Genomic DNA, 13,689 nt, shown 5'->3' with positions numbered 1-13,689 from the left:
TTTTTAATTTGCCGTATTAGTCTGCATATGAGATGATAATGCTGCAACCCTCGTTTGTGCGTAGTGTTATAGATGCTGATGTTCGAGCATTGGAAGCAAGCGAGTACACGTTTTGATGAGATGTTTCTATCCAGACACCACCCAACGTCTAAACTAAAAGTGTTTCCAGTAAGTGAGAACAGGCCTGACACGGATGATCCCCGGTTGTGTGTATATATGAAAACCGCTGTAGTAAGTCAGTCAGTTTTCTAAAAGGTCTTAAATGTTTTGCTGCCACAGATGAAAAAAGACAAAAAAACTAGTTTATAGGATTTCCCGACGTCTTTACTGCAGAAATGAACAAGCGAGAAAACCTGTCAAATAGCCAATAATAACAGCTACAGGATGATGAGCTCAAAACAACGGTCTGAAAAATGCTGTCTGATAAAAATATTTAGGCTTTGTTTCCAAGAGCCTGACAGGAGAGAGTCCGATTGACCGATAAGCTACACAAATGTTTCACTTATAGAGAGTAATGAGCACTCTCTTCTTCTTTGATTAACAATGTTTCACCATTTTTTACTCTCACTATGCCTTCTGTGTCGACACAGTGTGAGTCACATGACTTCCTCTCTACCATGAAGCCCTGGAAAGAGGTAGACGGATACCCATACGCACAAGGGGCAAAACTCAAATACTGACAAGGGAGGGCAAGGGAGGAGAAGACAGGGTTCTTCAACACATAGATAGAAGGAGCCGGGGATTGAACCACCACAACATGTATCAGTGGTATGGAAAATGATTAAAAATGGATCAGAGTTAATCCATTTGTTGTGGGTTATGTTGTCAATCAGGTGAACAGTTAGAGAGGATGAGTGAAACCCCTGAATGACCCAGAAACCAAAAAATAATCAGCATTTACATGAATCATTCATTTGGCACATTCAAAGCTTCGTGTGAAAAAATGTTTAAGTCAACGCCAGGCCATGGTGTCTGCTATCATGAGAGAGAGGTGAAAATGTGTCGATAAATATGTGTGTATGTGTTTCTGTGTGGACTTCCCTCCGAGTGTGTGCAGCCACGGGGATAGTGCAGCGCATATTACCTCTTTGCTCAAGTTTGTTTTCGGTGTTTTGCTTGTAGAAACAGACTATTAAAGGTTGGAGGCAGACTTGGTCAAACAACAGTTATCTGAAGTGGACCCCATTAGCCTCTCTAAGTGTGACAGGTGAGGGGGCTGGGAGTATTTAGCAAAGTCAGCGAGCACATATGATGACAAATTAGGGGTTAGAAAACTTGTCAAGCTGATTTGAAAAGCCAAAAGATAAATGTGTGTCAGCTAAGCCTTGTTTAAAACACCCAAAGACCGCTGCATGGTTTTCAGAGAGGTTTACACAGCAGAGAAGCAATTAACCTGTCAGGAAACCTGTAGCCTGTTGAAAATTACAAAAACAAATTACAATCATTAGCAAGAGAAAAATGACAAATAAAGACTAAAATGGCAACCCTTCTGAGAAAAACAAACAAACTGTTAAACGGGCTGGTTCCCAAAGATGAGTTGCCAAAGTAAAACTCTTTTAAAATCTCTTTCATTATCAGTGGAGCATCAACGGTTTTCGCTTGATGACAGTGCAGATAAAAATCAGTTGTCTACTTCCTTGAGGGAGTGCAGGGCATAGCCAGACTGACAATGCAGCACTGAATACAAACACAAAGAGTGTAGCTTTTACATTCCTCTAACAAGTGTCTGCAAAAGTCACCATTCCCATAATAAACAGTGTAGGTTTGGAGGAAATATTGAAATCCATGGTTAAAACACAGTAATGTTTGGTCTGTTTTGGTCTCATTAAAGGAGCTTTTATTAGGTTTTGCTATTGTTACATAGCTAACACCAGCAGCTGTCTCCAGAGATGGAAAGCAAAGCAAAGCAAAGCAGCACGCTAACCAGCTAGCCCTGGCCCGTCTCATCGTTTTCCGATAGCGACTCACTGTAGCCTTTAATCTGCCCAGAACACGTACTGCTCGTCAGAGGACGTATTATTACCTCTCATCTTGTAAACGCAAGGGTGGCCGAACCTCTTGTCAAGTGACAATCGCCACCACCCACTCCCGACAAGAAACCACGTTCAGCGACAGAGAAAACTTACAAGTAGTCCCTGTAAAGGCGCTTGATTGTCTAACAGCACCTGAAACTCTCTTTACCATGGCAGAAGTTTCTGTAACTTTCCGCAACATCATGTCCACTTTTCGCAGTGATCAGGCAGGTGTGAGAAGGTGAGGAAGTAGGATGGGTTTGAATTTCTCTCTCACACTCTCCTATATCCAATTTTTCTGGAGATTTGTGGTAGACCAGCACCTTAGTCAGACTCTTTATATGGGATAAATACATCACCTGTTTATCATGCATAAACACAGCGTAATATATTCTCTAGGAAAGGGTGATCTCTGCAGATAGATTACAAAATGATAGTAAGTTTTTAAGATGTTTGAATGTAGCATTGTTGATGTCCTGTGGAAAAAAAACAAAAAAATCATCCTCTAAATATCAGCTTTTCACACAAAAACAGCCTGGTTTCCAGCTTTGCCACAATGGATATTTTAGATAATCCAATAAATCCAATTAATTTTCCAGTCTACTTGACATTATGAGTGACTGGTAATTACTTTGGTTTGGTTTGAATGTAAGTGCACTAGTCAATCTGGAAGAATATGTTTAATTATTTGTGCACATATTTGTGCATGCATGATTCTGTGTAAGTAGTTTAAATTTGCGTGTGTGCATTTGTGTGTGTGATTGAATATGTCTAGAGGGAGTGCTGCTTGTGAGAATCTAACACTGGCTCTCGCTCTCTTTGAACTAAGCCCTACAGCTGTTCAGGGACTAAATCTCATAATGGCCTCAACAAGAGCCCCATCTTCGTGACAGTCAGTTCAAAGGCCTGGCGAGTTTAATGTACTGTACACCACAATGCACGCTGACGGCAAAACACTGATACACGTGCATGGCATGCGCGGACCAGCGTAAACGGGAAGGAGATTGTTTCTTCTGCAGATGGTTAGCTGGAGGAAAAACTACGAAGGAGGAACAGTAAAGGCAGTTACAGCGTTAAAATGCAGAATTTAACTGCACAACAGCTGCAACAAGGTCAGCAACGCTTGTAATTCGTTATCCATGTTGCATTCGTGACTGATAAGAGCCAATCAGGAGGCGAGGCTGGTGTCTGCGTCCACACTACAACGCAACCCTGGACTTTCAAATTAAATCGGATTCAGCAGAGTTTACAAAGTGTCCGTTTTAGGCGCTCGAAAACTAGTCCACTCCTCATCTCTGCTCGAGGCTACATTAGATGTTGGCGGCATAACACACCCCAATCTCCAATCGAGCTGTCGGCGGGGAGTTGAATTGTGGGAAATGTGGGCACCGGGTTTTCACAAGGAACAACATGTGAGATAAAAAGAAAATACTGAATGCATTGAGTTTGATCCTTTAATTGTCTATCATGATTTTAAAGGCTAGAGTCAGGGAACATGATGGGCTACAGCCTCGCTCTGAAAGACGCAAGCGATACGTATCTGTGGCTGTTTTAGGCAGGTATATGGTAGGTCCAGAGGGTCTAATATGCCGTGCACCTGTGCCGCTCCATATACAGAGCAAACAGTAAACAAAATACACATATATGTTTCCCCAAAAACAATTAAGTGTTTCACCTCTTGCTGACTGACATGGGTGATCACAAAAGAAATGAAGATAAATGACATCCAAGTAATTACATAAATCAGTACCGTAAACAGATTCTAATTGCAACTGTCTTGTCACTTGACACGGTGATTGCTTAGCACTTTCACAGAAATCCTTTCAGAAAGGTCTGTATAATCTCTTTAGACTTTTAATAAGACTTATGTCATGGCATTTCAATCATCAGCGGGTTTGTGCAAACACTCAGGCTGATGTTGCCTAATCCAAACACTGTTCTTGGATTCAATACAGTATTCAAGAGTAACAAGTCTCAACAGGCAAATTTACAGCATCAGACCAATGAATTTGCATAACATGATTTTGAATTTGCATCCATATGAAATCAAAGTTCATGTGTGTGTACTTGAGTGTGTCTGTGTGTGCCATGTACACATACCTGCATGAGAAATGAAGGGGACATGCCAGTTGCAATGTTGGATTGTTCAAACACTTTCACTGCAGTTAGTACACCCACATGACAGAGGAGGAATCTGAATCCTCTGCCAGAGTTTGGTCATTAAATGCCATCTGACGCCTGAAGCAACACCATACCTTTGGAGAAAGCCTTTATGTCGATGTGCTCATGGTCATGCCTGAACCTGTACACCCACCTGAAGGCACAGAGGAATGCCATCTAGCCAAAACCAGCCACCCTGGAGGGAATCACAGACTACAGGTAAGATTCATCACTGACAAACTAACGTGGTAATTTAACTTTATATGCATATATATATGAAGAAAAAAAACAAAACACTGAATTCGGCATTCCCAAACACACTACTCACCCCTCCTCCACTAATGAAGGGAGCTCCCCGCCTGGTCCCAGTCACTCATCCCGCTCTGCTCCCCTTTGTCTCTGCTGGGCGGTCTGAAGGGTGTAATTGGCCGAGCCTGCTCAGGGGAAAGCAGACCTCTTGTCTGGGGACACAAAACCGTCTCTCTGTGTGTGTCTGCAGTGCCACAAGGTCAAAAGGACATGCTGTGTTCAGACGCACACACACACAGACGGTGCCCTCTTCACTCATCCTCCAGCCCCCAACAATCAGCACAGCTACCTGGGAAAGGTAATTATTTGCTCTCATGTCTGTCTTCTAGCTTTCAGAGCTCTCAGCTGCCAGGTCTGAGAAACAACAGAAAGGGAAAAGTTTGTATCCCGGCTTTTACTTCCCTGTTGTTTACAGTTTTCTTAAAGTTTCTGATTAGCTTCCAGGTTTTTTCTGGATGGTAAAAACTTGAGTTAAGAGCGTCTTGCACAGGTTTGCATCCTGCAACCACTGCACATGCTGTGTCCATCAACACACAGCAGGATGCACATGTTCACACTGTAAGATGCAGAGGTGTAGAACAGAACATGATGTAAAAATGTAGTCTGGTGATATAAGGTGTTGTTTGGCCTGTGTAAACATGATCTGGAGGCAGAGCTGCTCTGAGGGCAGAAATAATCCCATCTAGCCTCAAAGAACCATGGCTGCTATTTAAACACTACTAAAGCTACCGTGGTCAGTTAAGAATATGAAATCCAGTGGCCTCTTTTATTTTTACTGATTCATTACCATGCCAGTTACACCTCACATAGACCACTATAGGTAGGTCTTAGTGTTTGCATTTTCATAATACACACAACGTCTTGACAGGCGCTCCTAGAGAATTGTCGTCACCACCGCAAGCTGACTCACAAGTTGACGTGAATGAAAAGTAGGATTTAGTAATATGACAGTATTGCAAAAGAAAAAAAACAAAACAACAGCGTCTATCATTACTTTTTGAAAGGGCTTCAGTGTGACATTAACCAGAAGATATGTGGTTTAATGGATCCACCGCCCACTGAAGCATTACCAATGACATTCCAGTGTTGATGCATTCAGTTGACAGGATGTAGATGTGCAACGGGTGTGTCACTTCTCTCCTTCAAAATTACAAACCACTCTGAACCAGAAATCAAAGCCTGGCATGACTGGCACCCATCAGCCAGTCTGTTGACTCCCCACTGTATCTCACTATTCTCCTTATCAGCTAAGACCAAGTGTGTGAAACACTATAGTATCTACATTAGAAGTTCACGAGCAGTACTGGATCATCTGAATGATTATTCTTAATCCTCTGCACTGACCATAATTCCTGTATTTACTATTAGTGTTCATGCAAAGCAAAAGCAGTATGCAAATGTTACAGAACCATCTAATTTGCATATTAATAAAAGCAGTTGGCTTTGAACTCCCATAGTGAATATACAAACACAAAGGCAATCAGCTGTTGAAGCAACCAACAAGCATTGTTTTAGTTCACAACCTTTGTTGACTATTTATGTTCAGGCTCTTTGGCTTCAGTGAAAAGGTTGCTCTAATTTACCTTAAGTCATCACAGTCATAGTCACAGTCCAGTTAAGGCACCTGGAAAAATAAAGATAACAACATCAACAAACAGAGTTGGTCACCTCAGAGACCTCACGTCTCCTTTTCACTGAAGAATCTCTGTTTCTCACCGTGTCCACATGAACAGAAAATACTGGAATCAAGTCACTGGAACTATTATACATCTGTTCTTTCACATAAGAGTAATAATCAACTGTTTTACAACACACCATGTACTGTATGTTTCACCTATCAGGATATGTTGCATGGGAAATGCACTGGTAATGCATTCAAAATTTTTAATTCTTCCTAACAGCTTATCCTGCAAAAAACATTTACATAAAAATTAGAATATGGTGGGGTGTCGAGTGGCGCACTCGCCCCGTGTGTAGAGGCTACAGTCCTCGCTGCTGTCGGCCCCGGTTCGAATCCCGCATCGGACGGCCCTTTGCTGCATGTCGTTCCCCCTCTCTCTGCCTCCCCATTTCCTGTCTCTCTACTGTGCTATCACAAAGGCATAAAAAATAATAGAAATATAAGAAAAATTAGAATATGGTTAGAGTTAAGTTTTAACATGCAACTGTTGTGTAAAGATCTATTTCTGTGCATATAAATGACGGTTAAAGTCACAATTCTCAAGTCAACACTGACAATATATTTTATTCTTTTCTATATCTGTAAACTTCCAAATGACATCAAATACATGAATGACATCTAAATGTACAAATTAATGTTTGTGCAATTTATTTATCTGTATATTTAAGACAGGGAAGCACATAACAAAATGCACTGATATTCTACCATCCCGAACAAAATAGAGTCAACGGCTATGCTAGAACCTCGTTTCAGCCTTTACTTAAAGGGCCTATTTGTAAGTTTTCTCTGCCGCCAAACTTGGTGTCTTGCTGGGAGGGTGTCGTGTTGCTTGACAAGAACTTTGGGCCTTCATCGGGTTTTATAAGACGAGAGGTTATAATACACCCTCTGAACAGCACTGCGTTGTCAGGGCAGATTGGAGGCACACAGTGAGTCGCTGTCGCTGGCACTAGCTATTTGCATGCTAACTTAAGAAGAAGAAAAAACGCGATAGAGACAAGAGTCAACATTGGTGTGGCTTCCACCATTGGAGACACCTCTTTGCAAGTAAAAGACTGAAGTGTGATGCCGAACATTTCTTCTAGAGCGGTAAGTAAACAACTGTTAATGTGTATTCTGGCTATGTAGCGATAGCAACTGAGAAATAGCTACTTTAAGCACAGCTGTGCTTTAAGCTAAATGATTATATTAGCATGCTAAGTTACTCAATGATAATGATTGCATACTAATTAGCAAGTATAATGTTTACCATATTCACTGTCTTATTTTTAAGTTATGTTATTATGCTAAATTGCACCAAATAGAAAGTACAGCTAAGGCTGATGGGAATGCTCTTTGGTCATAATCTGAAGTAATTGACAAATGAAAAATTTTGATAATGATGGTGCTAGAAAGTTGTAAAACCCACATCATTTTGGCGCTACAAGAAAAATCAGGGGATCACCAAACTCATTAGGTTTCATCATATGGGGACTTTGAATGCGCTGGATTGGCAGACTAATAAGAATAAGCGAAGAATACGTCTCGTCAAAACTGTACAACAGCGAGCAGCGATCACCTCCCAGGATCCTGCATGCTTTAGTGACAACAGTCTTTCCTAATAGATTTATGATCTGCATGGGTGGCCCCGTTGGGAACTGAACTCCTTACCCCACCACGAGACACCGTATTGACACTGAATACACAGTGTGTTATACACAATACATCACCACTTGGCCTCTCACTCACCCACGTTGTGCCGCAGCTTTCTTTAACTTCTCTAAAGCCCGTGACAGAAAGCAAAGAAACGAGGTGTTTCAGAAAGCACTACGTCATTTGACATCCATCACAGATATTTGAATTTCTCTTGATTGCTATGCTTGCGACTTTCTTAAAGTTGAAGAGGTTGGATTAATCATTGTCACTGAGGTCACAGGCCTGTCTTTGAAGTGGTTTCTAAACTTGTTTTCTAGTGAATCACATCTGCACACAACATGTACTGAAATGTTTGGTCTCATTAAGTTTCTCATATTTTGGTCTGAGGATGAAACTGGTGCCCAACTGGTCGAACAGCAAGAGGGGGCATGTGTAATATGATACACACACATGCAGAAATGAACACCATTATGTGTTAAATAATAAGCAAAAATGTCAAGTTACAAAAGCACAACAATGGATGCGATTTTGTCCCTTTGTCATGTGTCTCTGTAGAGTATCATCGCTGGTGAGGACAGAAACGCAGCTCAGTGACTGAAAGACGAGCTAAGTGGAGCAGCCAAGATGGATGAAGAGCTATCGCTTATTGCCTAAGAGCATGAGGACTGCTCCTGAACACAAAATGTAGACATTATGCTGCAGCAGCAACCCTAAACCATTTCCCTGTTTTAGCACACAATGTTTCTCCCGTTACCTCTTTAATGACGCACCTATTGTCAGCCATTTTCTTTAAACAGAAACCCACTTGTAATGATATAAGCCGGCTATTTATGGCACACAGTTGGACGACTAACAGCGGTGTCAGGTCCCTGAGTTTATGACCAGACCTCTTGTGTTTCCTGACCTTTTATAGAACAGAATACAATAGGAAAAAAATGTAGTTTGTTTGGGATATGTCTGATACTATGCCCCTATTATTTAAATAGATTTTGCTAAGAATTGCATATCCTTGGTATTTGTTTGTGGTCAACATTTTACAGTAATTACCAAAAGAAAAAAAACATTTTACTTTCTTGAGTGTTTTGCCTGTGTCATGCGACATAGAAATAAAGCTGCCATCTGCGCCAACTATGTATCCTCCTTCCTTGGGCGCCGTTTTCACGAGTTTGCAAATCCGTTGGTGGTTCCTCCCCTTCCACTATGTAGCCAAGATGGCAGCTGTAGAGGGTGACTAGTGTCCATTGTTTTACGCTCAATTTTTCGGGCCGTTTTGAGTGCACCATCCAGGCACTTATCAAACACTGTCAATGTGAACGCACTTATGCACTCAACATAGCAAGTGTTAGTATGGAAGTATGCGAATTGAGACACAGCATGGGAATCAGTGCTAATGTAAGTTAGGCTCAGGCTAGTTAGCCTAGCTTGCTAGCTTCCATTTTCCAAGTTGGATACAAACTTATTAGCATGATGGGTACTCCCAAATGTTGAATGTTGTTAAAGGAGGATGTCTCAAAATGATAACAGTAAATAACCAACAGTAGGTTTGTTTAATGAAATGGGGGAAATACCATGTATTCATCTTCAATAAGCTGTATAATAAGACATGCTTCAGTCTAAAATAGCTACAACAACAAAATTGCTGATTCCCCTTGAATCACTTGGTCGCAATGTCAATTTAATAAAAAGAAAATATATTTAAAAACTATTAAATTGTGTTGTATTTGATCCCAAAGGAACTGAGCAAATACTATAAACTGTAATGAAACCTTTGCTAATTAATGTGAAAGTAAATTTCTTTTTGTGAAAGGTTGATTTTCCAGAAAGACCTGGTTAAGACAGGTTTCTAATAAGAATAAAAATGAATGGTTTCATTTGGCTTCCATGGGACATGTGTGACCTTTTGATGTTATGCAAATTATTGTGGTTAAACACTGTCACCTGTATATCAAAGGTAAAATCTATCTTGATGAGGAGCCTGGCCGCCTGTCTGATGTCTGCCAACACATGGGAAGAACTGATCACACACGGGTTCAAGGTACAAACAAGTATTCATAGCAAAGACAACAAAGGAAATTGTGCTTCAAATTTAGAAATGCTTTTTAATGGGTTTTCCGTGAAGTGTTTTTGACTTTAACACTGTGTTGCGCTATGTTAAGTTTCCTCATAGTGCATATTTGTTTTGCTTTCACTATTCATTCAAATATTTTTTGTGTTCCCAGATTTGAAGGATATTTTACAGTATTTGTACTTTCACTCCCGTATATTGATATTTTGATGAAGTGCAAATTTCTTTTCTATGTCTCTGCTTTCGTCCTCATGCTTTGGCTTTTGCCAGATTTCTTGATAATTTGCCGAACGGTGTAGTTCTGTATGTGTATAACTAAAATAATGGTTGTCTTCTCGCCAAAAATCTACTTTCAATTTGCTTTCCAAACTCCCACAAACATGAACACACTGCCATGTGAAACACACACACGCACACACACACAAAAGATGTCCCAACAGGTGGAACAGGTAGGCTAAATGGCCCTTCAGGTAAAGAGTGAGCTGGTAGCCAGAATGGGCCGACTTTCAGCTGCTGCTACAGGCTAATGTGGTGGAATAAAGAGCTGAAACTGAGACAGAAAGAAGTGAGACCGGTTCTTTCCAGTACACTTGAATAAAGTGCTAGATCAGGTAGAATAACAGCTGCTGGTCTTTAATTTGGTATTTTACGTATTCAAAATCAGATCCTCTGCTCTTCAGTCCAACAGTGTTTTTAAAAAATGTTTTATGTTACAGTCATCTCAATGTCCAGAGCTGAAAGTTTAACTCGTAGTACAGGTTAGCATGTTTACGCCTGGCGTCCACACTACTGAGACTTTTGGAAACTGTGCTGGAGCAGTATTTAGTTTGAAAACTCCGGGGTAGTGTTGTAGTGTGACCTTTGGAAAAGATGATATAAGCACCCAAGGCAACTAAGTGTGGAAATCATTACTTGTGAAAAACGTTTTTAACTTGCTCAATCTATATCTATAATTTAGCAAATCATCCAAGGCTCTGGCCGTTTTCTAATAACAGCAACAGCATAAAAAGCACCAAGCAATTCTCTTAAAACCAATTTCATCTAAAGAGCAACAAGAGTTTCTGACTGTTGTGGAGATTTGAGCTGATTTGATTCAGAATAAGAAGCTGACGTTGCATGTGCTCTATAAAAACAAAAAAAAAAAGGCTAAATAAGTGATAAGTAAAGGGAAGCAAGATTAATGAAAGATTGATCATGATAAAAAATGATGTAGTGACTTTTGAGGATGTAGAAACACTCTCTCTCTCTCTCTCTCTCTCTCTCTCTCTCTCTCTCTCTCTCTCTCTCTCTCTCTCTCTCTCTCTCTCTATCTATCTATCTATCTATCTATCACTCTAATCAGTGGGTCATCACTACTGCTCCAGATCCTAATTACTTCTGATCCTGATCACACACGCACACACGATGTGTAAATCAGCCACCATTCTGCTAAGTACACGGCAACCTGATCTCATTAGGCTAGCAGCTAGCTGCTAATGGCTTCATTAGTGCTGAATGGTGTTAAACCATTTAATCACCGTGAGCTTTGCCTTCTGCAAAAAGGTAAACCATTTAGGGACGTCGGTAGCTAAACACTATAGCAGGCTAATTATCTTTTGTTTGATAGTGAAGTCATTCACATATGGGATCATGTTAAATCAGACAAGTGACTTCATTTTAACTTGTATTTTACACATTTTGGATGTTTTTGTATCAAGCCACAGGAAATAGATTTATATTTCTCTTTTTCCACATGTATGTAAACAAGTCGATGAGTAAGTGTGGAATAAATCTAAAACCAAATAACTTAAAGTTGATAAATCCTGCAATCACTCATCAGCCGACATCCCATCTAATCCAGTTCAGTCTGGTCAGCCATAAAGAGTCTCCCAGTCTTCCCATTCTCAGACTATTTGACCCAACAGGCGTCAAACTCTGGCCTCAGGAAGAGCAGAATTACTGATTACAGGGCCTCAGGCTGGTGTTGTTGCTTTTCTTCTTTCCCATGATTCTTCTCATCGGTTTGCGTTTGTTCTTGCTTCCTCTCCTCCCCACCTCCTTTTGATATCTTTCTAGAAGGTAAGTAGCCCGTCTCCGTGCTGTCGTTGAACTTTTTTTTCTCTCTCTCTCTAATCACTTTGTTGCTTTTTCATGCCATGCACCACGGCGTATTTATCCAAGATAAAAGTTGGGTTTCCCCTCACTTTGTGGGTGATGAGGATAATTGCCATTAGTGTGTGTACATGTGTGCCCACATGCTGCTAAGTAGATTGTTCCTGGTTGTTCTGAGCACAGCTGCTGATTGGAGAGGAACACAGAAACAATGCGTATGTATGGTCATGTGTGTAAATGAGAGATTGAACATTTTTGCAAAGCCCAATGTCCTTAATGCGCCGGTGTGTGATTCCTGTGAAAACTCCTACGTCTATTGAGCAACAAAGCAAATATGAAACAGGACCTGGGAGACGCTGAATCATTTACCAGTCATATAATGATGAGGACCTTCAGTTCAACAGAGTGATGACTCTAAGAAAACAGAGCAGAGAACAGAGGAGGATCAAAGACGGAGAGAAGTAGTTGGAGTAGCCCACACAACACATCTGATTGTCAGTTAAAAGCAACAAAACCCACCAGTCACAGTAATGGAACAATGCTTCAAAAATACACATACTCCAGAAAGAAAAACAGGTTTTTTTTTTTAGTGGAGAAACAAACAATTGAACAAGATAAAAAACAGGTTTTTAATGTGAGGAAACATCTGAGGAGATGCCTTGGTTCTCTGTCTGCTCAACTGTAATCTTCAGTAACTGTGTTTAGAAAACACTTGAGCTGGAAGACTTCCTCCCTTTTAGAGAAGAGAGAGACAAAAGGAGAAACCTGAGCCCAGGGCGACTCTTAATCTGGATCTGTCTCTCTCCTCTTGGCCAGTCGCATTTTACATGACCTGAGTGTGATGAACAAGATAGAGGATGGCTTTCTCTGCAGGGGAGCTCACGACATGTTTTCAGTGCGTTGGGAGTTTTACTCTTTCGGAAATTATATTTCAATTTGTGAATTTTTCAAGGACACTAAAAAACACACAAAATGTCCATGTAAAGTCAGTCAGCGACGGGCAAAGAGCTGCGCCACGTCTGCATCCTTTATTCTTCCCGTTAAAGGTGACTGCAGAGTGAAAGTCGAGGAAGCAAGTGTCTAGTTTTCCTCAGGAAACAGAGTCCATTTCCACTTGGCACAGGGACAGAACCGGAATTTGCTCTGCGTAAGCCCAGCGTGTTAAATATAGCTGAGTATAAAGGGAGAGAGCTGCAGGACGCTGCCTGTCACAGCACCTGCAGGAGCACAGACAGAAGCAGAGACAGAGACACATTTGCATGAGTTTGGCTTTTGTTGCAGTTTGTTGCAGATTCAAAGTAAATCAAACACACTTTATCTCATCTAATCTAAAGCAATACGGGAGCAGGGACTTGTTATGTTACTGTGATAAAGTTACTTTTTAGTTTTTTTGTGAAAAAACAAAAAGAAAACTGCTGCCTCTCATAACAAGAACAGCATCTTCCTTTCCACAGACACAGAGCATCATGTTCTCCTACATGGAGGTCTGACTCTCTCCTGAACAAAGTGTCATAAAACTCCCAACAACACAAGTCCAAAAAGATTCATTGAGAATGTGAAAATCATGTTTATAAGCAGTTCTCATTAAATGCGGAACTGAACCAACGAAAGTCAGATATTTTTTTCTTCTCTTTTTCAAAGTCTTGTCCTGTTGGTGGCTCTCCACTATCGAGAGCCATCCACCTGTACATTACCATAGCAATGACTGCAGGGGACATTACGGGGCTGTTGGGGGG

This window comes from Seriola lalandi, unplaced genomic scaffold (assembly GCF_002814215.2).
Source record: "Seriola lalandi dorsalis isolate HSWRI2012SDOR001 ecotype SW California unplaced genomic scaffold, Sedor1 jcf7180002054824, whole genome shotgun sequence".
NCBI lineage: Eukaryota > Metazoa > Chordata > Actinopteri > Carangiformes > Carangidae > Seriola > Seriola lalandi.
Note: the sequence above shows the minus strand (reverse complement) of the source record.